This window comes from Mercenaria mercenaria, chromosome 11 (assembly GCF_021730395.1).
Source record: "Mercenaria mercenaria strain notata chromosome 11, MADL_Memer_1, whole genome shotgun sequence".
In the NCBI taxonomy this organism is placed as follows: Eukaryota; Metazoa; Mollusca; class Bivalvia; order Venerida; family Veneridae; genus Mercenaria; species Mercenaria mercenaria.
The window spans coordinates 4068276-4093932 of record NC_069371.1 but is presented as its reverse complement, the minus strand read 5'-3'; the positions used below and the strand labels follow the sequence as shown (position 1 = coordinate 4093932).

Below are 25657 nucleotides of genomic sequence, written 5' to 3'. Positions count from 1 at the left end.
CGCGACATGATTCAGTAATAAACGCAATGATAACAGCAGGTAAACCGTGTTGTTGATACTACCTCTAGATTCTTGCATTATTAGTGGACATCAGAGACAATATGGCTATAGCATACTGATGTTTTTAATTAAACTTAACTCTCACTGTGGATTGCTAACATTGTTCTCTGATTGTGTTGCAAAAGACTATACGTCTTTTCTTATTACGGCGTAAGTTCTTTGTAAATGGTAATGACCTGAGCACGTAGACTGTTTATCAGACTGTTATTACCTTTGGCGTGACAGTTCAATATCTATTCCACGACTTTTGTCTACTTTGAAAATGGTGTTTATCTGGATACTGTTTTTTTTCCAATGGTATTAACGGACTAATATAATTGTAGAACTAAAGCAGATAAAAAAACCCGTTTTATTACATAAACGTTTGTCATATTCAAATTTCATTAAAATGTCAGCTGCAGACACGGCTATATTTCACATTAAGTAAATCTGAGGGTTTTTATACAAAAACATATTTAAGCCGTAGGCGCAAGCACGACTTGTTAACTTGTGTTGATTAATAGTATTCCATGCTTATTTATTTCATCTTATACATTTCGCTTTCAATACCTATTCGAATGCGCATGAAACGAAATTATGGACAAGACTTTATGGTACATATAACGAAACTCTTTTGAATATGCAATTTATAAGCCACAAAGCAAACCATCTGGGACCTATTTTTGCGTAGTAATTTCGTCAGTAAGCAAATAACGTATGAATCATGCGTTCTAAGAAACACATAATCACTGTATGTTTAATATAGTCGCCGTATTGTTATAACTGTAAAGTTGTTCTTGCTTTAATATAACGTAAAAACGTTTTCAAATGAAGCATTGCGTATGTCCAAAATAGAAATTGTGGAAAACCAAAGGTCGTCCAACACAACATAGATGGGAAGGTTAAAGGCTAAGTTTGTCTCAGTCTGTTCATGGACGGTAATGGAAATGAAAGACACGGTGTGTTTAGACAAAAAACTTCACCCAAATTATAACGGTAGTTAGATCTAATTCGCATCGACACATCTTCAGAGTTTAATTATATAATGGAGACTCTTAAGGAGTAGTTTTCTCTCTGTTCAATGGTTATAATTATAAGACGTGTAATCTAATTTTGTCAAGTATTTGTTCGAAATTTTAACAGCTGATCTTTTACACTTGGTTGTGTTTACTGTGTGCTTAAGAGGTATTTATGGAATTTATTTATCCTTTAAACCAGGACAATTATTTTTGCAAAAGTATTAATTTAAGAAACATTTATTGCCTCAGGAATGATATTGATATATTAAGCAGTATTTATTGTATTTACCAAAATATTGCATTGAAGTTATATATTTAAGTGATATTCATAAGAAATGCATGTTTGTGTTTTATTTCAGTTACTAGAAAATAATAAAACCACGAAAATATAAAAGACTAAAAATGAAACTTTATCCTTTAAATGGGTTGACTTAGCTTTTTCGTAACAACCTGGTTATAAATAAATATAAGGCATTTTAGAATGGCTACTGTCTAAAAATCAATCCAATCAAGAAAGTTTAAAAAGGATTTTTCTTTGGGGTGTAGTAGACAGATAATTTCAAACAAGATCTACAATAAAATAAAAAAGTGGAAAACCACAGGTCGCCCAACACGACATAAACGAAAATGTTGCAGGCTCGTTTAATTGTTGTTAATTTTTTTAAAAATTAATATGACGTAAATATGCGCTAGCATATTGGTTCAGTATTATTGTAGTAAAATTAATTTAAAATAAACCTTTTTGAATATTATCTATTTGATCTCTCGTTTTTCGTATTAAGTAAATAATTATGTTCAAAAATGTAATTAACACATCGATATTGTACGGAAGAACGTAAAGATACCCCCACATAATAACAAGCATACATGCTCAAATACTTTATTTTCTTGAATCAATATTATTTGATAAGATATATCTGTACTTGAAATCTGCTACGCACATTACACCCAGCCTTTATTTACTATAATTCAAATGGGTCGGAAAACATATTGTTTTCAACGGGTAGATGCACGTACAGAATGTACATGCATGAATCGTCGTCCGTCACCAAAGTCAGTCATGTTGTAGGCTTTGGCCATGTCGTCAGCAAGTAAATTTCATTCTGATATATTGTCCCATATGATAATACACAGATACAGTTATATCAAAATTGCAAACTTTGTGGATAGAGGCTTTTCGTTTAATAAATCTAAGTATTTGTCATATTCCGCCTCCATATTTTAGCGCTGTTTCTTTGTCGTTTTGCTAAAATACTCGTAATGCTTGCGTCAATACTATGATATTACTACAAAAACGAGACTCCTTATCTTGAAAGCTTTATTTCTTCTAACTAATCTTGCCTTATTCATTTTAAATGTCTTTATAAAAGGTTTAAGTAATTCTTTTGTTGAAATAAATCCGTATGTTTGGTGTTTATGTTTTTAATTACCTTAGTAGTTTGTTCGAGTTTTGTTCAGGTGAATTTCTAAAAATGTGAATTCTGTTTCTAAACATTTTGTAGCTGTTTTCTGTAACTCATATACATTGTACATGCAAATATGCCTTATGGAGGTACATTGTTTTATTTTAATGTTTCGTTTGTAATTGTGTGTCAACTTTAGCTTTTTGTTCTTTGTTGTTATATTTTCTAGACGTTTAGGATCATGGAGTCCATACAACATCTGGGTAACAGACGTCCCCTCTAGCCAGTTCTAGGTGCGTGAGGGGTTTGCACTTTTCAATATCTCTCATGAGCATACAATCAAACCATATTATGCATTCAAACGAACTTCTCAAATATTTCATTAACTATTAAAAAAGCAATATTCAAGTCCGTGTAACGACCGTAAAACGTCTCATCGTACTTGGATTCAGTATTGTTGCATTTTCTGGTCTTTTGAGATCATAGAGTCCATACAATATCTTCAAATATCTATGAAGAAGAATTCCGAATTAGCCGGTGCTATGGGGGAGGGGACGGGGGGAAGAATGTTGAACATTCTACTACCTCTCGCGAAGAGACTCAGCTCTCAGTTAGTTTGCTTGGTGACATTCCTTACGTCCAAAGGGTCTTCGTTTAAATTTTATAAATGACATGTATTTCCGCTCCTCTACAGTCATATTTTTTTAAATATAAGCCAAATAAATGATATGTTTCGTGTCTCCATTGCATTTGGAGCAACGGTGGTTCTTATACAACAACCTACAATATAGCTGGTCATTCGTTTTTTAGTATAATGCAGAATATACCTAGTGGTCAAAGCAAAGTGTATAAACATAAAGGACATTATAGTCTTTTCGCTCTCCATGTTCTTGTTACGTGACTTTTCCTGTTAGATGTTATCTTTGTTTTCCGTAGTCTGATTAGAGATTACAAAATATTTGTAGTTTCAGCACCGAAATAAATTAACGAATTGAATAAATTATATTACGCGAGCCTCTAGCGGAAATAATACTACTTATTGAACGTGGCAAATAAATGAAAGATAAAAGGTAAGGGTAGATTTACCGGAACACAGAACACCCCAAACACAGCCACAGAGCAATGCATCGAAAACTAGGCCCACAAAAAAAAGAAGCTGTAACGGAAAAATATTGTAGACGGGTTGCTTGGGGATAATGGGTAGATAAAATGATCGGGTGTTGGAGGAAAGTGAAAAATGAAAGGATAAATATTCAACAAGGAAAGCCACGTTGCTAAAACGTAGTCTCCTTATACCGTAAACCACAGCAGCGCAGACACACACGTACACAGGACAAACACACACACAACTAACACACACAGATAAACAAACAGGGAAGTGAGAAAAAAAAAACATAGTGGGCCTCCGCCCAAGAAACACACACACACACACACACACACACAAACAGGCAAAAACAACAGTGGCGCACTGCCCCAGGACGACCGGCGGCCAAAATTATGGTGGGCCCGATAATTCACTCATAGTAAAAGGAAAGTGGTTGCAAATGCAAGGGAGTGCAAATGCAAGGGGGAAGTAGGGGGGGGGGGGCGATTGGGGCAGGGGGAAGAAAGAGGAAAGAAACGCCAACTACAAACAAGACAAAAAACAAGTTGAAAATAGGGGCACCGTCTTGGAACGGTCAGTAACCTATATAAAGGAAACCGGGAGTTTAAACGCGCTTAGGGCATGCCAACCTCGCACTTTTACTATTTTCAACAAGTTAGACAAGACAATGTAAATAAAATCACTCCCCGCTGAGAAAGACTCTAACATTAGTGACAAAATACCAGATCATATAAAGTAAAACATATAAATAGTGTCAATCTAAGGTATAATTACACCAATGTACTCAACAACTTGTCTGAAGTCAGAGCACTAAGAGCATAAATCTTAAGGGCACGACTAAGCCAGCTAGACAAAATTCCACTCCCTCCGTCCGTATTTTGTAGGATTTAAGATAAAAGCATTAAGGAGTCTTACACTTTATTAGTCATCGCACCATCAAATAGGAAAGCGTAGGTACTAACTGTGGAGAGGTCAATCACCAAACATGCACTGTGCTTAACGATTTTCGCATTGTATCCTCTTTTGGTAAATTGTTTTACACATTTTACAAATATTTGATTAAAATAAGCATTGTGTTTAATTTTCCGAATTTTATAAAACTACACCCCCATAGTATACCGGGTGTGTAAGACCAAGTTTTAAAAGTGTTTTAAGGTTTGTGTTATATTTCTTTAAAAGTTCTGACAATCTGTAGTAAAAGTTAGTGAAAGCCTTCCGTAGTTTGTATATCGGTAACCCTGTTGTAATCTTTTTTTGGTGATATGAAGATTTCTGTCATTAGAATCCTCTAACTTTGTGCAAGCTCTTGCAAAACGTACTGAAAGGTACAGAAACTACACACATTTAATATTCTATTTATCCCCTATTAAATGAAATCAACTTTAACGCTTAGCCTTACTTTTTGAGAGAAAAAAATCAAACAACACCAAATCATAGAAAAAAACGGTTGTTTCACATGAAAACTGAACAGCATATAAAACATGTAAACTACTCTACAAATCCATTGTCAGTTCACAATATATACATTGAATTCCGGAAAGCAAGACTGCATAAAGGGTCTCACTTTCGGACAGTTCAACACCATTTTCATATCTTCGTTTTCATGCATTTGCAACAATGTCCCAATGCTGAAATTTCACGTAACTAGGTGGAATGTAGTTTTCAGCAATTGTTTATTTTTATTTTTTACAAATGGTATTCATTTTAAAGGGGGACAACTTTTTGAGAATATTTTAAGTATCCATCGTATGGACAGTACGGCAGAACATACCCGGTATATTAGTTAGGTAGATTGTTGGTAAAGATGTGGTTCATTTATAAAATATTTCTGTGTTTTGATGATGATCCTGAACCGTAACAAACATCCTACATTGACTTTAATATTTTAAACACGGAAGCCATTAGGAATAATTTGGCTGTATAACCTTGATTTCAATTTTATGTGTTATTGTCTTCGGACTATCTAAACAGTGTGTTCGTGTAGTCTGAACTATAAATGGAAATCTTGCCCATCAATATTTCGCTTCTTTTTGTGTTTGAACTCTTGTACAAACAAATATAAAGTTTAGCAAGTACCGAATTTACTTGCTTAAGAAATCACAATGGCACTGGTATCCTTGAATGATATATCAAATAAAAGTCGCACTCAGTGACGGTTAATTAACAATATTGCTAGAAATTGGGGTCTTAGTTCTATGTAACAGAGCCATTTTACTATGCAGTATATTATATTTTCAAAATGAACATGACCAATTAATTATAATTAAACAAAATCTTATTGTCATAATTTCAGCAGCTTAATCTCGAGTTATACCACACTAGTACACTTTGGCTGATTTTATTGTTGTAAAATGAATTTGAAATTTGAATTCTATTAAAACATTATCATCTGTTTGATCTCTGGATCTTTTTTAGTTAAGTAAATATGTTCAAAGAGTGTAATAAAAGAAACGAAATGGTGTTAAAGAACGAAAAGACACCTCCATCAAATGCATACAAAGGATATATTTGAATACTTGTTCAAATAGCTTATTTATTTACTTTAAATCAAAATAAAACCTGAATAGTCATTATTATAAGTTATATTTGTGGTCGAAATCAAGGTCTGATACTCAAATAATTTGAAGAGGTATTCGATAAGATGTAAAGTCGATTATTCTTATTATTTGTTTAGTTTCTTTGTTACACCGACACATTAACCAGACATATAGCGGCAACTATACAACTTTTTTTATGGCGGATAAAGTAATAATCACTAATCTGGGCATTATTTCTTGCACGGGAGGGCACTCGGGTTGAACCATCAGACTTCTGAATGCTTGATTCGATGTCAATGACCATAACAACTTCGCATTGAAACAACACTTTCCTTTCTCAATACAGATGTCCCTATTCTCAATTCTTGATCTTGGAACATTGACTTTATCCTTACTAGTTACACCACGTCAGAGACAATAAATGACTAACTACATTTTAGTTACAGAAATTGAAAGGTAAGAGTAGATTTTCCGGAAGCACAGAGCACAGCAAACACGGCCAGGGACGTGCATCGCAAAAGTAGGCTAGCAAAAAAAAAGAAACTGCAGTGGAAAAACATAGAGGTCGGGTTGTTTCAAAAGTCAAACAACAATTACATTTTAATTATTTTCAAAATATACAAATGGATATGGGGTTAAGAAATGTGTGGCGGTGATGGGGCAAGTAGAAAAAGCAAGGAAATTCAACAGGGAAAGCCACTGTCAAACACAGCAGTATCCATAGATTGTAAACCACTGCAGTGTGAACATCAACGTGCACAAGCCCAACACACACTCACATACATACTCACAGACAAAAATAGACATAGAAACAAAAACATAGAGAAATACCTTGATATATTAAAGCAAATATATTTTTATATGACAAATGATAATGATATAATTACTCTAAGCCAGGAAAGTCAAACATAGGAACGGGAAAATTTACATCCATAATACCTGCTTAATGTGTCTCTTCTAATCACCTTTACCATATAATATTCTGTAAATAGCTCAGATGTCGATATATGGAGATCTATTGAATTAATGGTACACATCTCGACATTTCTGGTAAACAAATCGAGCTCCTGTTACGGGAAGTAAAGGAAAAGTAAAGGAACAGAATAATGTTAATGCTACCAATAAATCACACTTAAAGCTTTCTTGATGTTTCATTGGTGCTGTATAATATCATAAATCTGATTTAATTGGTTGATATCCAGGTATTGTTTAAAATTTTCTCAGACAATTAAAAGTTTCTTCATAGGATTTCTTTGCTCTAGATTATCATGCGAACAGTCTGGTTCAGAGGATTCATTTAATTTTAAAGAAGTCAGGTAATCATGCCTGAATACTGTTGCTGTTGTTTTTTTTTTTGTTTTTTTTTTTGTTTTTTTGTTTTTTTTTGTTTCTCAATATGCAATCCTTCCCTGGAAACATTTCCTGTGTGTGCTGTATCTTTCTTATGTATTCGGTTGTATTATGTTTTTCAAAACATTAAAAAACTGAATTAACTGTTCCATGCCAGTTGTTTACTATGAAAGAAGACATTCTTATTTTCTTTGCCTATCTGATGTTTTTTTGGGTTTTTTTGCGGCGGGTTACTTTTTTGCTCTTTCTTTTTGTCAGAAACATTATTGTTTCTACATAAAAAAAATGTTCATAATGCGGTCGTTATCGTTTTGCTGTAGTAATCTTTTGTTTTCTATGAAAATAAGCTTCAATAAAAATGTCGATATCAATTTGTCAGTCTACTGTTTGCCTAAAGCAATCCATGTACACATACAGAACGTACGTAATTATAGAAAAAATAAACATTTATGACGGAAAAGGACATTGCGTAATCTGAGTATTTACTGCTCTGCGCTCTTAGAATGCTCTGCGCTCTTACTGCGCTCTTAGAATGTTCTGCGCTCTTGGAATACCAGGGGCGCTTCAGACATAACATTTCACGTGCATATTAGTAATATTATAATGCTTGTTAACGTAACAGATTCATTAATTACTGTTTGATTAAGAATCCGTTCCATGGTATTGCTATTCATGTTATCTTTATCGTTTAATATTTACACGTTTGATCTGTTCAATTTTGACTCTTTCAAAAATGTGAGTATTTCCAAAAAGTACATCCTATATGGGTTGGTGATATTTTATCCGAAAGTGTATTTGCGTTTGTTACTTGTTATTGTTGTTATTGATTGTTCATAAAGTTCCAAATGTAACACAAATGAAATTATAGCAATCAATCATATTTTTAAAATTCACTCAGATTGTTTGTGTCTGAATATTTATGTTGTCAAAAGCTTTCAATATCTTCCTAAAATAATATAAAACGTTTTTATTTCTTAGCTATGAGACTTTCTGGTGTAAAAGGACTAATTTGTTGGTTTCCACACATGGAATAAGAGCATGCTAAAATTTGCATGTTCTAGTGTTGTATGTATTTCGCATCTAGTAACTGAGTTAATCTTTGTCATTCATTCTTGCTCACTTTCTGTTCTTCTCTGTGATACTGGCGAGTATGCCTTGGAGAATAAAATGCATTCACTACAATTTGTCAGTAACTGATTTGCCTTTCACTTAACATCAGCTCAATCATGAAGAAGTGCTAACCGTGTGGAGTCGCTTGAAATTGATAAGTTCATTATGAAATTAAAGTAATTTTCTGGTGGTCATGCTCTTGTAAACCCAGCCGAATAACGCACACATTGAATTAGATGATTTTGCTGACATTTAAAAAACAAAACAAAAAAAACGTTTATCAATTTTTAAATTGAAACGATGATCATCGGATAGAAAAAAAAGTGTTCCGTTCAGAAATAAGAAAGAAAGTTATCGTCGTTGCTATCAGGTTCAGCATTGACTCATCACTGAAATACGCACCTGAGTACAAAAAAACAAGGGGTTCATCGATGTGTAAACGTCTCAGCTAAACCAATCAAATTGCTTGAAATGATAGCTACTGAAATAGTAGCTCAATAACTCTTACTGCTAATTGGAAGACGTTTTGTATGAAAATAATATAACTTTACATATGTGTGTTGATAAGAACCTATGAATTAAATTGAGGTTTTGTGAGTATTTTACTTGTTCATTAAAGCTTGCTATGAGGATACAAGGAAAGCTCTAAAACAAGAAGAACTGATTCGGTTTAAATATGTAACGCAAAACTGTCATAGACATAGAGTCGAGCCTCCTAATCTAAAATAGTTGGAAATAATCGGAGGTTTCTTTCTCTTTTTTTTTTGTTTTTGTTTATAATGCCTACCACATTAAATAGTGAAAGACACTCATACATGTTTCGCTTATTGTAAAAATATCATTTAAAGAAATCGAAACCAAGAAAAGCATTTTAATTAATTCTTTAAGATTTTCGGAAAGATTCCCCAAAAATAACTTTGAATACTCTTATTTATAAGTTTGAATTGTGGGCAAGTATTGTTTAGATATTTTGCCTGCTAACTGGCCATTGAATAACCGTTATTACGCTGTCTTTCGTATTCTACGGCCTAGTTATAAACAAGCATTCTTTTAAGTGTTGACAAACGTCATTATTATTTGTCTTCTTTCCACACAAAGAAATAAAGAAAAACAGTTAATGCACCCTGTTGCAAGATGACGCAGCATAATATATTTGTAACAAAATATTTACACTGAGCCAATATTTGAACATTATTTCCACTGGACTTTTGTTTAGTTCCCCGGCGCTAATTGTATAAACCTGTTTACGTATAGATTGATGAAATGTTAGAAGCTTTGACGGCGAAACTATAGTTTATCAAGAAACTGCTAAATTATATTAACGCGTACCACGTGTTATTCATTACATTACTGGAGACTTGTTGCAAAAGAAACCCAAATTTATCTGAAGTTGATGAAATGGTCTACAGGATTTACATCATTGATTGAGTAATGAAATACTAGAGCTTGACGATAGACAACGAAGTTCTTGCCACGTTGCACAGTTTACATGATTCATTTCATGGAAGAATTGTAGAATATAACTTAAATTATGAACGCACAATCTGTAATCTACGTTTCACGAAATAATTTCGTCATGTGGTAAAAATGGCTAATAAGTATGCAATTGCAAATTATGTACTTATCAGCAATCTACAAATCAATCCAGAACTGTCGCGCTATTGTTTGTTATATCTGTTTAAACTCTGTAATTGATGGCGACGTAATTATACTAAATACATACACATTTACAGCAATTAAAACGCTAGAGCACATAAGGAAAGGAAAAAAAGCGTCTGAAATACATTAAGGACCTGAAACCTTATATATTTTTCTGATACTTGAGATCAAGTCTGTTAATACCATCCAGACATTTAAATTGAGGAATATGTTTGAAACAGAAAAATTAAAAGGATTTTGTTGTTGTTGTTGTTTTTTTGGAACGTTTTGTACATTCTGTCAAATCAGCACAGCTTAGTCAACTTTCGCGACGAGGCAACGACTTGTTATAAAGAAAGTAAGTTCAGTTGAATTGATATTTTTCAAAATAATGTAAGTTTTATAGAGTTTTACGACGTATGTACATTAATAAGGCAATATTGATTGACTATTGCAGCGGCTTAACTTATAAACGAACACGCTCTAATATAAAAAATAACTTTGTTTTATAAAACCATTTGTATATTTGCTAGAATAAACGTGATCTTTTTATTCTCTGATCGTCATAGTTAAGATCATTTGCTTTATTTATTTATAAAAGTACATATCTCACAAAGAAATGAAAAGGTATCCATATCAAAGATATAACTGAAATGTTTGAATATCTATGTAAATATTCGACATTGTTATATGGACTTCATATTTAAATTGTTCGTACTAGTCAAAATAAAATGCCATAGCTGTGGTCGAAATCAAGTGGTTATATGCAGATTACGAAAGAGTAGTTCTGTTTGCAACCATGACAGAGAGAAAATTAGCGGGTTTTTTTATCCACAATGTCAATGAAGAATTTTAATGGGTAAGGTAGTTCTGCACGTTTGGATCGAAAAAAATTCTACAATGTAGAATTTGGTTAAACTCTGATTTTTCGAAACTTCAGAATATACCTAGAAAATTCAGCAAATAAAAAAAGTAGGATCGTGTGCTTTATGTTTTGCTAGACTGATTTGAAAAAATACGACCTCACGCAATTTTTCATAATGGAAGTCTATGGGAAAATCATAACGTTCGTAACATTTTCGCGAATAGAAATTTTTCTACAATGTAAAATTTAATGAAACTTCAAGAAGTTGTAAATAAACCTATGGCCTATAATGTGTTGAAATAAAAAGTATAGGTCCGTGTGCTTCATTTTGAGATATTTGACCATGATTAAAGTGAACCGCTAATTTTAACACATAATTTTAAATTTTTAACGTGTCAGATGTTTTAATATCATATTTTAACTTTAGAAAGACAGTGACAGTGCCATTATTAAATTTACTCATAGGTTGCTATTTATTCATAAAATTATTTTCATTTCCGTACGCCGAATCCAGGCTTTATTCCACGTTTTCCGGGTAAATGACGTTACGCCATCACTTCCGGTTTATTAAACGTGCAGAACTACCTTAATTGCTTTCGACGAGTGCTTGCGAAACATGTACTTGTAATGAAATCTACTCCTAAACCGATTGTCCGATTTCGAAATAATTTCACACAAATAATCTTTATGTCACCCTCCACCAAGACTGCTCCAATTATGCCGATTGGTCAAAAACATGACCGCCAGGGTGCGTGGTCACTTTTCCCAATATGCATATAGTGGAAATTTTGAAAATCTTCTTGTATAAACTGCTAGCTCGATTTTAAAATAATTTACCAATAAATGGTTCTTGTGTGACCCTCTACCAAGATTATTCAAATTAGTCCGATTTGTCAAAACACATGGCCGCCAGGGGGCGTGGTCACTTTTCCCTATATGTATATAGTGGAAATTAAAAAAAATTCCTGTGTGAAACAGCTGGCCCGATTTTAAAATAATTTTACACAAATGGTTTTTGTGTGACCCTCTACCAAGATCGTTCAAATTATTTTGATTCGTCAAAAAACCTGGCCGCCAGAGGGCGTGGTCATTTTTCCATATATTTATATAGCGAAAAATTTAAAAAATCTTCTTGTGTGATTCTGTTGGCCGATTTTAAAGTAATTTTACAAAAATGGCCCATGTGTTACCCTTTACCAAGATTGCTCAAATATACCGATTCGTCAAAAAAACATGGCTGCCAGGGGGAGTGGTCACTTTTCCCTATATGTATATAGTGGAAATTTAAAAAATCTTCTCGTGTGAAACTGCTGGAACGATTTTAAAATAATTTTACACAAATGGTCCGATCGGTCCTTGTGTGACCCTCTACCAAGATTGTTCAAATTATTTTGAATCGTCAAGAAACATGGCTGTCAGAGGGCGTGGTTACTTTTCCCTGTATGTATATGGTGGAAACAAAAAAACTTCTCGTGTGAAACTGCTGGCCCGATTTTAAAATAGTTTTACACAAATGGTCCTTGTGTGACCCTTTACCAAGATTGTTCAAATTATTCCGATTCGTCAAAAAAAAAACATGGCTGCAAGTGGGCGTGGTCACTTTTCCCTATATATATTTAGTAGAAACTAAGAAAATCTTCTTGTATAAAATTATTAGCACAATTTTGAAATAATTTCACACAAATGGTCCTTGTGTGACCTTCTACAAATATTGTTCATTTTTTTATTCGTTAAAAACCATTGGCCGCCAGAGGGCGTGGTCACTTTTCATCAACAATTTCTTTCAAGAACACCTCCTCCAAAACCACTGAATGGATTTTGATGAAACTTTACACAAATGGTCTATGGGTAGCCCTCTTTCAAAGTTGTTCAAAGGTTCCGGTTCATTGAACATATGGGTCTGTTTGGTTAGAAAAATTTTTTCAGCTTTCAGATTTAAATAATCTTTTTCTCTAGAGCTTTGGTATTTGACATGTGATATAAGGATGTGACTCTCTACCATAATTGTCCAAATTATTGCCCTAAGGCCAAAAACGGCCATGCTCCTGTGTGTGACATGTACTTACTATAGGCTTATATATAAGAAACTTCGAAAATCTTCTCTGAATTAATAATAGCTAGAGCCTTGATATTTGGCATGTGATATCAGAGTTGTACTGTCTATCATGAATGTTCAAATTATTGCCCTAAGTTCAAAAATGTGTGTGACATGTATATTATATAGGCTAACATAGAAGAAACCTAACTTTGTACTTGTACCATAACGCTTCGAAGACACATTTGAAGCCTTGTACACAGGTAAGCACTTTAGGGTCAATCTTGTTTAATATATTCGATTGGAAACGGTTCTGTCTATTACCACAATAAAATATGTACTAGCAAAACAAAAACAAATACAGCAAAAAGATAAACAATAATAAATATCAAATTAAATCATGGAATTAATTGAAACAAGAAATATCTTTTTTAAAAAAGATGTTAGGCTTGACTGAGGATGTAATGTATTGAAAATTACATCATGACCGTCAACTACACTAAGCATAAAGAGTTACACAAATTTGGAATTCAAATATTCGTGTTTTAAAAACCAATTAGTATTCAGGAAAAACTCCAGTATTCCGTATATAGATACATCCTGTCTACAGTATTCCGATAAACGTCGCGTAATTTACTGACAGTATGTACTGTATCTATGTAATACTCTGTTAACAGTATTTTAATTTCAGCCAATTAAAAGTATGCATGTATTCATTTCTGTACGGTCCCTCTGTTGTTATTGATTGAAGAATTATAAATTTACAAACTTTATTGGTTCTTTAAGGAGGTCAAAAGTTGACTTAGGCAGCTACGCCGAAAAAATACGTGAACATGTTTGCACTGAATTTTAGAAATAAGACTACATCACGGAAAATGTATGCTATTATGATGTGGTATTTCACTGACGAGAATAATTATGATAAATGGTCTGGAAGATTAACAAGAACAACGAATTTGATTGGTTTAGAGTTTCAGTATACTGGTCATGATAATTTGCGCGTTGACCGCATGAATTATAAATCTAGTGCTATTGTATAAAGGATGGTAAGTGTTTTTACATATTATTTACTGAATATTTCGGAAATAACTGATTTTCAAAGACACAAATTCACTTACGTTTTCAAGACATTAAATGATTCGGAAGACATGCGTTCGCTTAATTCAATTATATTTGGGCTGTTATAGAACACTCTCGAAATATAAGAAAACAATGAGCATTTAAGAAGATTCTGAAATTCGTCATCTTCATTATTCTTTTAACGTAACGGTCTATCCCTTTCTTCATAAGGAACACTGAACTGACGTCATCTTCTTGTTTCTATTGGCAGTCTATGACTACCTGTTATACGAGTCTTTTGTTTAAGGATGTACGAGCGTTTTTTTTTTTTTTCTTTTTCGTTTTTTTTCATGATATCCGCCATTTTGAAAAATTGTTTCTTCGAATATTGCTTTCTAACAATTATTTTGCCAAAAATTAACGCTAGATAATTAAAATATGACTAATAATGTACCATTTAAGCAAATGGATTCTACTTTATGCGAAAAAAAAATTCACTCTTATTTTTGGCTGACATTTGCCTAAAATTGGTGTAAGATTTACAATGGAGTAGGGGTAGGTAATTTTTAGTATCTATGAAAGTAGATCAGGTTTGGTTTTGATATTTTCCTGACTGATACATATAACGGTAAGCTATAATTGAAATAAAAGCTTTCAAATTAGCACTATTTAATCTAGAAAATATAGGTTAAAACAAAAAGAACAAAAAATATCAAAATTCACCAGTTTTTAACAGGTTTTTCTTAATAAATCTCTTAGATGAACGGTGACCCCAACCTTTTTTCTTTCCGTTTTGAAACATTTTTGTGTGTCTTTAAAGCTGCAAAATATTTTGAAAATCTTACCGTCAGAATTCTTTTTGTAGCTCTAAATTAACTTTACATTGAAAATAAAGTGGGTGGGGTAAGTATGTCAACATGTAAAAATGAAAGAGATTTGTTATTGACATTTATGCTTTTATAATACTGACATCACCTTGTATTCGTATTAACCTGTAAGACATGAAATCCTTATAACATTAAAAGGGATATTATATGTTTTATAAAGTACCACCATTTTTTCAATTTTACAAAATTTCAGAAATACTTAAACATTGGGTGAAGAAAATGCCCTATAAAAATAAAACGAGTTCGGTGACCTATGTTTTTTTCTCTTGTTTGTCTTAGAAACTAATGTTCTTTAAGCTCACAGAGTATGAAAAAATTCTTAACGTTAGAAAAAATCGCTTTTACATCCTAAATAGGAGAATACTAAGGTACGGCTCTAACTTGATGTCATACTTCAGTAATATATAACTTATATCCTTTAAAAAAAATGTTTAAATTTCCATCTAGTTTCTGTAAATAATTATCAAATTAATTCCTTTTTATTACTTTAAATACGTTTTTAAAATATGTTTTCCTGGTTGATTAAAAAATACATGTTCCCAGATAAACCCAAATATTTTAACAAGTTTTAATTATGTAAAGTTTGCTGCCAAATTCAGTATGGACTAACAAGCTTAGCTTTGTAAAAAAAACTATTATTCGGTCCGTTGTCGATTAAATTTCGAGAAATTAGTTGCTCGTTCAAATGTTATTTTATGATAAAAGGATTTGCTTGATTTTACCAGAAATATTTATCGACGCTCATCGATTACAACCTGTCAGACGGTTGCTCCCCTTTACTTGTATAACCAGCACGAAAATAGAATATCGGATCCTATATCTGATAAAAAATCACTATTTTTTACACTAATAAATTTAAATTGAATCCTGAAACAAATTCTACCAATTTAGACCTCAGTCTTCACATCTCATTCATGCGAGATTACGAATGAGAGAGAGACAAAGAGACAGAGGGGCAAAGTAACTGATCCAGCGAGGAGACTTTATTCCTGATGACGATAAAGCATTGCAGCTGGTTCTACGCAGAGACTTTATTCTTGAGGGAGTGTCTTCACATTACAATTACGCACATCTGCTGGTCCAATGCAAAGAATTTATTCCTTGACGGGAACCTATTAATAAAGTTTCTTTTCTCCTAAAGGGAGATTTTCGGACTTTATCGTAGATTTTCAAATAAAATTCCTATCGTAATATCGTCCCGCTAACATTATCTTCCTACATATTCACGATATTCATATATTTATCAATATATAGGTTACATTAGCGGTCTTAGTATGACAGATTTTTCACAGAACAAAAGGAACAAAAAGTAAAAGAAACAAACGCGTGTTCCTTTATACTCCGCCAAAATTGGAAACAATTCTAGAATTAATGCAGTTCGTAAATTAGGATGTTGTTTCTAAACTCTGTAAGGTTTTATATAAAGCCTTTGCAACTAGAAAATGTATTATAAATAGTCATAATTAATAGTCAAAAATAGTCGTAATATTGCATTTTTCCCATCAATTTCCATACCTTATTTTAAATCGCTGTAAGCCTTGACAGCATGTAATCTCAGCTTATATTGTGTATGTAACACATTGTAATAACTGCAGTTCCCTATGTGTGAGATGAACTCAGTATATGCTACTATGCATGTTTGTTTAAAACATGTCAGTGTTGATGTAGATATATGTAGTTTCTGTACATATTTGTGATGTTTATATCTTTTATTTAGCCAATTATCATTATTATGTAACAAAAAACGTTTATATGTTTACGTTACTTAAAAATATTGGTTTCTAACTGAAAACCCATAGCGGTTCGTAGTTCGTAAATTGTTATCTTCCCTTTATATAATGTAAACAAAATAATCTGTACAGGTAGTTTTCTAATTAAATTTAAGTCTGCCACCAGCAAAGAGATAGTCACGAATATTCAATAATACCAGAATAACCTCGACAAAGTCCTTGGTTGTAATGCGTGTTTCAAATTTCAAGGGTTCATATACACTGGTCTTTATGTCACGTCGCTCCTGTCTATTACGTCTTACTTTGGTATCTTACAGTCATAAGAGATAATCACTAGTCCGACTCTACCTGTCTAAATACTGTAAATTGAGAGAAAATTACTTTTTTTTTAAATCGATTTTACAGAGCACCAACTAAATTATATTTGTTGAAGAGATATAAGCGGAAACTCATGTAGAAATCACGTAAAATGTAAATATCTACGTGAATAACAGAAAATCGTATGTAGTTAAACTAAGGGTTATTTTATAACTAGAAATATTGCCGTTCAAAATCTAAATTTATGTATGTAAATTGAAACCAATTAAAGATAATGATTTGTCAAAACAATTTTCCGTTTGCCCCAGAAACTTTACACTTATGCAAATAAATAGTAAACACTAGAAACAAAAATGTTTCGTCATTCGTCTTGGTTAATGATCCGAAATACACAACCGGCTGAAGTAGAACACATTGAATGGACTCCAAAGAACCAAATCATGCAACAACATTGTGTCCAAGTATGGGGAGACTTTTTACGGATGCCACACGGCACTTCATGACTGCTGTTGACATAGTTTATTAGACAAGCGTACTGTTGCTGAGTGGCTGCTTTTTAATTTCTGCCATTTGCAGCCACCGCAACAAGCCAAAAGATGTCACAAACCTGGGGGATGTTCCGAGCAAAATCTGCTCGCTACTCAAAAAGATGAATGAACATAGTTAAACACCATGAAATATATAGCATGCCTACAAAGAAAGGACCCTTTTCTCGCGATCTGCACTAATTATATTCTTAAATTACACAGTATTACCTTATACCGGCCATAAATTCCCAACTACAACGCAATATTGACCTTGTTTATTATCTAATTATCTAATATTCAGAACTTAATAAAAATGATTTAGAATATAAAAAAAAAATCTATGTTTCGAACTTTCCAAAGAATATGCCGATTTGGAACCGGTCTTGAAGCCAGTATCAATACATGATAAAGTTTATTATTTAACTAAAAAAGCATGTGACGGGTATTAAAAAATCTTCCAAAATAAACCCGAATAGACAAGATGATGGTCATAAATAAACATTTATTTCTTGGAGATATCTACTCTTGTGTCGCAAACAAAATTTCCGTAAATCTAGTTTACAGAAATAACTTTTAATAAACTTCTCTCAATTATTCTCTGTCTGATTGAACAGGGTTATACAGCTTCCAAAAATGATAAAAAGTTGTTTATATTAGAGACGTTTAGGTAGCCTAATGGAAATTCATATTTCCCGTGCGCTCGCCGATTTTCAATCTGGTATAAAAACGTTTTGTGCGAACATATTTCATTTTTCTTTTGTAATTTAATTATTTATGTTATATACGAATGAAGTCTGTTATAAAATCAGCAAAAATACCACTTACCTAAATACGGGTGCATTTCGGTTATGGAAATTTCCCGCGCGCTCGCCGAATTTCAATCTCGCATAAGACCATTTTGCGCGAACGTATTTTATTTTCCTTTCGAAAATCAATTATTTATATTTTGTATTTGTATGTGGTTAAATTCAGTTATAAACCCTGCAAGAAAACATTTATTAAAGAAAAAAATATATAATGTCAAATATAATGCATGGATCCTTTGACTTGTTGTTTGGATCTATTATACCTTCGTGAATTTAGAAGAGTTCTATTAATTTCATTGTAACAGAAAAAAAACATGAAGAAATATGATTTTACACTGCTCACTAACGTTCAACAAATTCACAACATGTAACCAGTGAATTCCGAAAAAAAGGGGACGGAATTGACTGGTTCACCGGTCGACGATTTGACGCGGTACATTCTTCACCGCTGTTGTTTACATAGGATTTCAGCTAATGCTTTTCGGTTTGAAACTAACATATTTTTTACCGATTTACTGATAAAAACGAGCAAGATTATCAGGTATTCGTCTGTGTTTATTATGTATTACAAGTAAAGTGCAGAAAAATGTCGAAATTTGGTGTTAAAATGCAAATTTCATAAAACTCAATTTCCACTTCGTTTTTCGCATATTTTGGTCCGACGTTACAGTTTGACCGTCACAATATATAAACAAACTGTATGCGTCGGATAAGTTCGACTAATAGTTTCTAAAATCCATAGGAAAATCCTTTTGGAGTATAGGGAATGCAACCAAGCATAATTATAGCAGAATCGGTTTAACTGAGTCTTTTCCTGAGAGATAATGGCATGTGCAACACCCCTCAAGCCTCTAACACCGGTTTAAGCTGTAGGGCCAGAAAATATTCAACGTAAAGTCCAAGTACTGACCGGTACTTGTACACTGTTATTGTGATATTTTCTAAAAAAAATATATATAACAATGATCCTTTGGAAGCTTTAAATAAGAATAATTCTGAGTCGATGAAACAAAGTAAAGTAGTAAAGTTTCTTGTTTAAGTCCCCACCCGGATTGGATCGAGCCGAGCCCACGGTAGGCGTCATATTTACCTCCCCAGCATCCTGTCTAGGCCCATACTGCTGGAAACAGTGCCAATTTAAGTAAATCACCCAGCACTGAACACTAGTCGGTATATCAGCCCCGACCGGGAATCAAACCCGGACCGCTGGCGTTGTAGTCCAACCTGCTAACCAATGCGCCACTGACTCCCTACATGTATTACTATGATATTGAGTTCATCTATCTTTTAATCATTTTACCTCCCTTTTACATATTTTTACACGTATTTTAAAGACCACAAATATCTCGTTTTAAACGAGTATTTCTTTGTTAAACATCTATCTAGTGTCCCATATTGTTTCCAAACACTTAAAAAGACGTATAGTTATTTGTGATGCATACAATAACCAGATGCTTAAACAAAACAAACTAGTTCTTGTTTTAGACTTAATTTAAACATTCCAGGCATGATTTATTAATTGAATCTATTCAATCTGACCCACCAAGAAATTTTGATATTCCAGAATTTCTCATATGAAATTTACCTGTGTTTGTCATTAAAACCAGTAGGAAGATAAGGAGATTTGTACGATAGAGCATATTAGCAGAAATATTAATAACTGGGTAATAAGCTCAAACTACTAGTTCGGTTTTTCTGTGAGTTAAGTTAGTTCTGTTAAGTTAGTTCTGCTTCATCGAACCAAAATATTTTCTACAATGTAGAATTCGATTTAACCCTGATTTAAAACAAAATCAAGATATACTTATCTTGATTCTGTTTCAAAATTCTGCAAATAAAAAGGTCTTTGCTCTTTGGACCTCATTAGTTTACAAAATGGGTATATACTGGAAATTTTGATGGAGTTTAAGATTGAGATTTTGTGCACACTTAATCGATCTCTATTGATTTTTTGCCACTGACTATTTCGAGGCGGTGCCCCACTGTGTTTCATTATTTGTTTCTTTTGTCCTTTGTTCTCTGTGTATGTTTTACTTTGTCCATGTGTTTTCTGTATTTTTGTATAAGTATTCATTGTGCACACATCGACGCATACAATACTGAGTTTTTTTGTTTAGGGGACGCTGTTTTAAGAACAAGGCTATATTCTTGTTAGATCCTTTCCCTTACTTTCTATATATACTACATGCCTTGTTAGTGTTTATATTTCAACCTATAGAAGTACGCATTATTGTTTTGATTTATGCAAGCCATGAAAAAAGTTATACGCGACGCGACGCTATTTATATACTACTCCTTTATAAACGTACGCGGCGCTATTTATTTACCGCTCCTTTACAAACATACTCGATGTTATTTATTTACCGCTCCTCTACAACCATACACCGCGATGCTATCTATTTACCGCTCCTTTACAAACATACACCGCGATGCTATTTATATACCGCTCCTTTACAAACATACGCGACGCTATCTATATACCACTCCTGAACAAACATATGCGATGCTATTTATTTACCGCTCCTTTACAGACATACGCAACGTTATCTTTATACCTCTCCTTTACAAACATATGCGACGCTAATTATATATCGATCTTTTAAAACATACGCAACGATATTTATGTAGCGCTCCTATACAAACATACGCGACGCTATTTACATACCGCTCCTTTTCAAACATACTCGACAGTTAAAAAGGAGATTAATTAAACACAACATAAATGTAATTAGTTGTATATATACGGTACAGCGTAAAGAAAATCTGACATTTAAAGCCAAAACATTTCGTCTCGTATTTTATAGGCATTCATAAACCCCAACTGTTCAATCATTTGGGCATTAAGCATTAAGCCCGAAGTCCCACTGAGATAGTAAGTAGATTTTTGTTGTAAGATAAATACACAAATATATACAGATTGAAATATTGAATGTGATGTAATTAGGTGTTTTTCCTTTCTTACTTTGTCTTAAGATGTTATTAATTTCTAAGAGGCCTACCACGTAAATGTAATAATCGGAGTTATTTGCGTTTAAGTGCATGGTGGTTCATAGGAAAGCAAAACTGGCTGAATTCAAACTGTTTGAAACATAAACTTCTACCTAATTTTACTCTCTTTTTTTCAGTAGTCGAGTAATAAATAAACTATTTCATATTAAAGTTAATACGCTTCTAACTCGGCCAGAATATCTGAGCATAGTATTGCTGTTTATCGTTTTAATATAGCTTTATTGCGTCATAATGTGCCTAGAAAAGGCTTTTAATTCTACGCCTATATTGTAACGCAACTCAAGCACATTTGTTCGGTTAATCAAACACTGTAATTGATTGCGGAGTAGTTGTATTTATTACAAATTTACAACTGAAACACTTCAAAACACTTCAAGAAAAGAATAAAGCCTGTCTAAAACACATTAAGAAATCCATAGTTCTTCAAGCAACATGTAACCATATATATCTCAGGTACTTGAGACCGTATCGACTGTGGTCCACCATTTGAGTTCCTTTATATCATCAAGGCGATATTGAATAATATGTCTAGAAAAATATTGAAAAGAATCTTTTCATAGACGGTTTTATTTACATAGAATGAAAGAATAATCCTGCAATAGCAGTGTCTTTTTCCCAAGAGTAATGGTACCCTTGAACGACAAAATGTTAGCTTCTCGTAAAAGCATTCAACAGCCCGGTTATTATGCTATTCTTCAACATAACCGGAACTGAAAAATCTGTTGCTAATACCTTATGTTGAACAGTGTCAGTACAAGAGTCATGTCACATTTAGACAGTCACAGAGTAAATAGACTATTTGGCTTCATTATAACAATAATAAAGTGTACTTATTTCTGGCAGGAATCTCTGTTTTGATTTGAATAATATTCTTCAATAAACGCCTTTCTCCCATTTTTATAGGTTTAGTTTTAGTTTTGAAACTTGTAACAGTAATCCGTGTAGAAACATATAGTATAGTGCAAATACCGCGGCATATCATCGATAGCAAACAAATATCCTAGAGTCTCTTTGGACTAATTGCGATAAGTTAGCTGATTCTCGGCTTGCCAGTGTCTTATTACACACAAAGTGAGGTAAATTAACCTCCTTGTTAAGCGACAGCTTCGTCGTTTTCGTTGTTTTCAAATAGAAATCATATTGTAATACTGACCCGTCGATAAAAGAAGACGATTAGAGAGCACCGACTGACTGTTACCTTATTGCTTTAAGGAATAATTTGGGACTGTGAACCTAACAGAACTTTCAGTATTATCTTGACATTAAAGAATAGGATTAAAGCGGACTAAATTAAAATAGTTTTGTCGCATCAAAAAGGCTCATTTTTGTGGTAAAATAAATTAATCTGAAAATAGAATTAAGTAAAAAATGATTTGATCGTTTCGTTTTTTTCACATCTATTTCAAGTACATTCAATAGTTGCTGAAATAAAGAAATAGAGATAGGTAAATGAATGAGTGTTTACACAAATAGCTAATTTTTGTTGACTTTTAAATTGAAATTATTTAGAAAAGTCATAGTAGTAAGTCTATGATCATTATCTTGGTTTATTTAACCAAATTACACCCCAGCATTACAGTAATGTAAATGGATTTGAAAGGAAGAGAAAAACCTGTAATAATTATCACTTCAATGACAAATAAAGATAAAATGAATAGGTAGAATAGTGGGCCTGGATACTGTATTTTTAAATTATACAAAAAAAAGAAGGCTAAATTGTTTACATACAACTTGTACCGGTAAAATGTTTTGACTTGCCAAGACATGCGTTTGCCCTATTTTCAAACAAAGCACATTAAGACCATTCATGCTAAAAAACCATGTTTTACATTTCATGCCTAAATATTAAGTATTGCAAGCTCACTTAAGGTATTAGGCCCCTAATAGTAATGTTTAAAAAATGGCATTTGCTTGGTATATTCTTACAGTTGACCGTGCTTCGCACTTATATGCTAATTTTTTAAAACTTTTACCGTGCCGTTTTTTATAAATTTTGTGTAATTTATGGCATTTCCTAAAGCTCAAGTAGAGACAAATTTCAAAGTGGTGGCCTTTATCCAAAACGTTTTCAGGGAATTTATTATTCCATTATTTTTTATGAGAGAAACATCAAACTATTGGTAAACAATCATAAAACTTAAAATAAAAACTGTCAATATCAATTTTTCTAGGGTGCCTCGAGAAACGGATTTAATCAGACAGAATTCTAACACCAATATTGAAAAATTATGGTCGAATCCTGCAGGTCTGTTTTGAATTATGCTCACTTCATTCAAAAATAACCTTTGGGCAGAAGTAAAACCTACCTACATTTCTTCCATAATATGTAATCTAAAGAATGAAGGCAAAATAGAGAACTTTTACCGCATGTAACTCAGTATTTTTAAAGATGTCTAACTCTACCCCTTCTGTTTTAGAGGTAAATTCACTTTTAACAGCAAGAAATCGCATATCAGATGATTTTTTTCCCAATTTTTGTACAATAAATCAATAACAAGTCCTGAAAGAAGTAAAAACTTACTAGAAAAAAAGAAAAACAAGGAAAAAAATTTGGTCCCAGTAAGGCTTGAACCTACGCCCCCAGGAAATTGCAGTCAAAGTAGGTTTATGGTAGGAATTGAATACTCTTCAAAAGGGAGGTACTCTATTATGGGCCTAATACCTTAAAACAAACAATGCAATTTTGTGTCACTTTCGTCAGTTTTTAAGAAAACCTTGTTACGACCGGTTCCTGAAAACAACTATAAACAAGAGTAATTACTAAGCAATATTGAAAATATAAGTAAAGTCAATTATATAAAGATAACACCATGTAAATATATAAAGAATCGCCATGTTACTATACAAAGAAACACCATGTTAACATAAAAAGACACACCATGTTAATATATAAAGAAACACCATGTAATATAAAAAGAAACGTCATGCAAAATAATATAGAATAGTAGAATTTAGGAATTCTACAGGTAGCTCAGCACGACAAAAATGAAAATATTTCAGGCTAGGTTTTTGCTTTTTGGTAATAATATTTAGAACACCTAGCACATCAGTCATGGCTTGCACTCAAGAATGTCAAACAATTTAAACCATATGACCAGCTTGAAGTAAATCCACTGAGCACGTTGACCGTTCGGTTCTCCTTTAGTAGCTCAAAAATTCCTTATTCCATGGCACTTGTTAATGGTAAATTAATATTAATTATATTTATTGTAAACATCCCGAGTTCATGTGACGGGATGAAAGGAAACGTTCATGTTAATTGTGCTAATAAATTTCATTGAGCATTTGTTTGGTGCTATAAAGTATCATAAACCTGATCTAAATGACTCATTTCAAGGTATTATTTATATACGTTCATGGGCAATTTATAAACATTTCGAAGATATTGCTTGTTCCATTTTCTCAGAAGATTTGATATGTTATAGCAAATTAATCTTTTTTTTTTTTTTTTTTTTTGGAAGGATATTTTCGTCTTTGTAAGCAGCATTCATATTTTTGTTTTCAATAAGGGATAGAATACTTTGTGTAGTGTGGGGCTTTTGTTTAATTGAGAAATAATGTCAGTAACAATCATAAATAACTTCAAACATGTTTGCTTATCATTTGCCTTTATATATCCAAGCATTTAAATGAATTAGTTTGATTATACGGCGAATCCAAACATACTCGCATGTATATACAGAATATGCTGAGTAGTGAAAGTGAAAGACTTATATCTGTTTCTTTATTGTAATCCACTTAGACCCCTTTCACCCTTTTCATCCTTCAATATTTAATTCATTAAAGGCAGAAGTAAACATTTTTTAAAATTAGGTGAATTTTTCAGTTTTACCCATTGTTCTTGTTGTGCTGTTGTTCGTTATTATTTTTTTTAATTTCAAGTGGCACGCGAGCAAAAACACCACAAGGGAAATTAAACTCTTAACCCCCTCATTGGTCCAAATTTATAGGACAACATAAGTAAAAGTGATTCTCGCCAGTTTAATCACTAACACCTGTAAAAAAAGGCACAAGATGTTGACCTAGTTAGAACGTGGCTTCTCCTGTTGGACTAATACTTAAACGTCTAAATTTAAAAAAAAGACATCAATGGATATTTCTTGCAAACCAGTATATTTTCAACTGATTCATAACATTTTAGCCCAAAAAAACCAACAAAAATAGCTGAAATATGTAGTGAAATGTAAACTATAAGAACACATGTGAAGATTTCTCATTGT

At 32.7% G+C, this 25657-nt stretch overlaps 1 protein-coding gene across 4 annotated transcripts in view; it reads left to right on the top strand.

Annotated features, from left to right (window-relative positions):
• Positions 1-25657, top strand: part of LOC123531523 (secretin receptor-like) — a 103854-nt gene that overhangs the window by 24948 nt on the left and 53249 nt on the right. Inside the window, exon 1 of one of the 4 annotated variants that reach the window (XM_045312578.2) lies at positions 10328-10559. The exons of the other annotated variants lie outside the window; for them this stretch is intronic. The gene's annotated coding sequence lies outside the window, so the exon portion shown is untranslated. Of the gene's footprint in view, positions 1-10327; positions 10560-25657 lie in introns of those variants that run through there. 4 annotated transcript variants of the gene reach the window in all.